We start from the raw sequence: 5000 nt of genomic DNA, 5'->3' as shown, positions 1-5000 counted from the left end.
AAAAAAGTTGCTTTGTTTTGTTTTGTTTTTTGTTGTTTTGTTGGGGTTTTCTTGGGTTTTTTTTTATTTGCGTGAAATCGGCCCTGTCACATCTAGAGTTAATGAGAATAAACAACAACAACAACAACAACACGAACAACAACAGCAACAACAACAACAACAACAACAACGCCAACCACAACAACAACTAAAAAACAGTAACAAAAACCAAACAAAAAACAAACAACAACAACAACAAAGAAAAAAAAAAGAAAAACAACCAGTAAAAAAAACCCGGGAAATGACAATGTGTTTTACAACATGGCTCAAGGCAAATTGTAAAAAGTATTAAGTTATGTAACAGGGTAAATGGTTATACAACATACGTAACAGTAACGACGTATCGTGAACTCGACGGCATTCATTTAGTACTGTAGGAGACATTCAAGTGATTCTTTCTCACATTCGCTCTTGTTTACATTCCCATATAGATAGTATGAAGATGACATCACTCAGGTCTTTGTTATTGATTTTTTCCATCCGCGTTTATGAGTAATTCTCACTAAACTGCATTTACCAGACTATAAAGGTTCAAGGTTACACAGGGTTTTGTGTGTTGGTCCGTTCTACTTCCGGATGGCAATGTTGTGAGCTTCTTAGCCAAACTCATACTATCTTAAACGAATAAATGATTATATGAATAAGATAAATAAATAACAGATAATGATTGACTCAAAGAAAAAAAAAGTACATAAACAAGAAAAGGAAAAGAAAAGGTAAATAAGATTAATTATTTGATCAAATGAATAAATAGAAAATAATTTCATAGATATGTAAATGAATTAATGAATACATGAATAAATAGATATGCCGTGAGGTTTTGATGTACGCGAAGCTTTTAAGTGCTATATTATTAAAAAGCCGGAATGATTGCAGTATTCCCACCTCTTTCTCTGCGTTTGGCAAAGTAAGAGGTAAAAATACTGTAATAAATAAATAAATAAATAAATAAATAAATAAATAGATAGATAGATATACATATCGATTTGTTAAAAGTCTATACAGAAATTGGAACCAGTTTTATCTCCCTGGGTCGGTCTGACCTCGAAGACTAAACAAAACAAAACAAAACAAAACATTGAAAGGCGTTGTCGAAAACGTTTTTTTCTGATAGTCGAATGTTTAACAGGTCTTTATGTACTGTGTCAATTTGAACATTGATTAAAGATTCTATAGAAAAATCGTTCGTGGTGTTTAAAATCAGTGGCACTCCGAACATGTAGGTATGTCTGTGTCTGTGTGTGTGTGTGTGTGTGTTCATGTGTGTATGTGTGTGTGTGTTTGTGTGTGTGTGTGTGTTCGTGTATCACATGCATTTATCTCAAAAGGATAAGAGAAGCAAAATCAATAGATAGTTTTAAATCGTTGTTTTAGAACGACCTTTTTAACGTTACATTTTCATGATATTGATACGATATTATTGTTTATTTATTATTTGTAACGTGCATTGAACATCACTCACTGATGAAAATTGCGCGATATAAATGCCATGTATTATTATTATCATTATTTTTATTATTATTATTATTATTATTATTATTTATTATTATTTATTATTATTATTATTATTATTATTATTATTATTATCATCATCATTATTATTATTATCATCATCATCATCATCATCATCATCATCGTCATTATTATTATTATTATTATTATTATTATTATTATTATTATTATTATTATTATTATTATTATTATTATTATTATTATTATTATTATTATTATTATTATTATTATTATTATTATTATTATTATTATTATTATTATTATTATTATTATTATCATCATCATTATTATTATTATCATCATCATCATCATCATCATCATCATCGTCATTATTATTATTATTATTATTATTATTATTATTATTATTATTATTATTATTATTATTATTATTATTATTATTATTATTATTATTATTATTATTATTATTATTATTATTATTATTATTATTATTATTATTATATTATTATTATTATTATTATTATTATTATTATTATTATTATTATTATTATTATTATTAAATATTATACATAGAGACACATCTCTCCAATCCGAACACCTCCGTTCCCATTTTGTACGGATTACAGAGACATCTGGATAATGGAAACAGTCCCGAAAGTGTATGAATAAAGAATTTAAACCATCAGTCACCAGGCAACCTGTCTGGATAATGGAGACTTGTGGAATTCTGGAAAAGAGAGACGCCAGCATTTGATCATAGCCAAACAGAAACATACCGAAACTCTTTCTTCCCGCGTACCATCTGGGACTGGAATCACTTTTACCAAACACTTCTAATTCTGATTGAGCTTTTATATAGCGCAATATCCGCTAAACGTACTCAAAGCGCTTTACATGGAGTCCCTGACCAACAGCAACACTTAACATGTAGGATGGGACATGTCGCGGGTTAGGCGATATTACGGTTTTTTTTCGGGCAGAGACAACCCTGTTAACGGCTAGGTACTCATTTTACGTCTGAGTACGGTGAGTGACTATGAGTAAAGAGCCTTTTCCATGGACTCAACTATGCGCCGAGCGAGGCTCAAACCAAGGAACTTCCGATCCGAAAGCGAGTGTCATACCACGAGACCACATAGCCGCTCCTCGACCACCACTAGTGACTCTATAGATAGAATGCGCTTGGCCAAGGAGTTCACAACATTGCCATCCGGAAGTATAACGGACCAACACACAAACTCTGTGTAACCATTAACTTTTATAGTCTTGTTAATACAGTTTAGTGAGAACAACTCACAAACGCGGATGGCAAAAACAATAACAAAGGCCTGAGTGACGTCATCTGCATACTATCTATTAAATCTATTCTTTAGGCTCTTAGGCCGTGGTGGAATTGTAAAGCTTTGGGTTTTTTGGAGAATACTGGACACCCTTCAGTAAAATGCTCGTCGTTGAGTTGGGATGAAGTCACGTGTAATACATTTATTTACACAGATACAGATTAGACGGATCCTGTGCTTCTGTCTTGGTAGGAAACAGGACTTTTAGTTACGTGATCTCTAACTTGACCACACGGGGATGGACTTGGAATCTGCTACTGTTTCGTGTTTGAAATGTCTGTGTTCGGGGGGGGGGGGATATATGTGTGGGGGGGGGGGAGGATGTATGAGTGTGTGTGTGTGTGTGTGTGGGGGGGGGGGGATTGAGTAGGTGGGTCTTTTATTCTTTATTCTCCTATCTCCCTCTTAAACCGTGGCCTTCGTAAAGTTATGGCCTGACCCTGACTAAAACATGTCGTCAAAATGCCAGTCTTTTGCTACAAAAGAAAACAAATCGTGAGTTGTATTCAATAGTTCAACCAATGGGACGACATAATGACATCAAACTGCCAGTCCTTTTTGGATTTCAGTGTCAGGCTATAACATAACGATGGCTACGCTTACACCCTCTCTAACCCCCCCCCCCCCCCCCCCCCCCCCCTCCTCGCTCCCTTACCTATCACTCCAAACACCCTTTCATCACACCCTTACAACCATTTAATAACCAATTCTATCCATTCCTTTATTCCACAGCTTGCATAGCTTCAAAAATAAAATGTAGAACCCAACTACAACGGAACTGCCTTTAGCATCACTCACTGACCAGTACTGGCTCATTACACATCTCTAAACGGAGAAAACAGACGTGTAAATCTATATAATATACTAGACAGAAACATCATTCAGTTCAGCATTCTACTAACTGTCTATCGTCTGTCCTTCCCGCACAGAGCCCTGCACGCAGACGACACAGTGAGCCAGCAAGCTACACGCCACACGTGGACTTATAGATTCACCGTACCACAAAGAAATCGTTTCGCATCACCATCTATAATTAATCAACGACGGGTACCAGTCACCACCCAGCCTTCATCGACGTCAGAACTCGCTCGTTCCAAACCAACGATCGGTTGATTGATAGGTCAGTGGTCAAGATTAACTGGCCACAAACTCCCATTCTTGTTATCCCATAGTTGATTCTTCAACAAACAGTCCTTTAATTAACTCCTATATTATTGTATAAATCATAAATTAAAATTTCGAACTTGTTTATGCACGTTATCTAAAAAAAAAAAGCAACGAAACAAATATCGGAGTTTATAATGGAAAAAAGCTACCACTTTATCAACCAATATAACATCCATTTTTACATTGAAAGTGCCTTGTTTATGTGTCAATTGAGGATTACGACATATTACATATAAATACATAAATACGTAATCTCATACAAAGATATTCAAAACTCGATTATCACCTTCTGCAACGCCAAGGTCAGATCGAACGGATTAATTTCCGGGGTTTATATTTTCGATAAGATAAGCTTCAGCCGAAGCTTCAAAACCCCCTTTTGGGGAATAAATAAAGGCAAGATTGATAAAACATCATTTCGTCAAAGGGTTCTCGTTGATAATAACGGATATTGGAATCAACTGGAGTATTTTTATATAACAAAAACAACAAACAAAAACAAAAAAACCGTCCCGGGCGTGTTATTGAACTTCACGTTTTCCCCATGGCCTATGACTTATGACGTCCGAACCCAAGAATCATGGAAATCCCCACAGATATAAAATAAACTGTACAACTTCGCCTTTTGGTGATTCACGTTGCCTTTGGGAACACAAGCGAATGGTAATCCCTAAAGCTTAAAGCTTATAAAAAATAAATAAATAAATAAATAAATAAATAAATAAATAAATAAAAAAAAACAAAAAATAATTCCTCTTCATTCATCCCATAGGGAAATTTGCTCCCGGGTCTGATCCAAGGGAAGATTGGAATAACCCAGGCGTCTGCCGCAGTGCAGCGCCGCAAATTGAGCTAGGAATGAGTGACTTGCTCAAGCCACACAGCGCAGCGGCGGGATCAAACTCGGGACCTTTTGGATACGAAGCAAAGACCGTACACCGCGAGCCACCGCCCCTTTCACGTTGGTTTGAAAGAATTTTTCCC

General features: G+C 35.1%; 1 long non-coding RNA gene across 1 annotated transcript in view; it reads left to right on the top strand.

Annotated features, from left to right (window-relative positions):
- Positions 1-5000, top strand: part of LOC144959018 (uncharacterized) — a 13977-nt gene that overhangs the window by 3653 nt on the left and 5324 nt on the right. Inside the window, exon 2 of the long non-coding RNA XR_013642550.1 lies at positions 3582-4318. This is a non-coding gene — a long non-coding RNA (uncharacterized LOC144959018). The remainder of the gene's footprint in view (positions 1-3581; positions 4319-5000) is intronic.

The sequence above is a fragment of the Berghia stephanieae genome, chromosome 13, assembly GCF_034508935.2.
Source record: "Berghia stephanieae isolate SIO BIC M18660-M18661 chromosome 13, UCSD_Bste_1.3, whole genome shotgun sequence".
NCBI lineage: Eukaryota > Metazoa > Mollusca > Gastropoda > Nudibranchia > Aeolidiidae > Berghia > Berghia stephanieae.
Note: the sequence above shows the minus strand (reverse complement) of the source record. Positions and strands in the feature narration are given on the sequence as shown.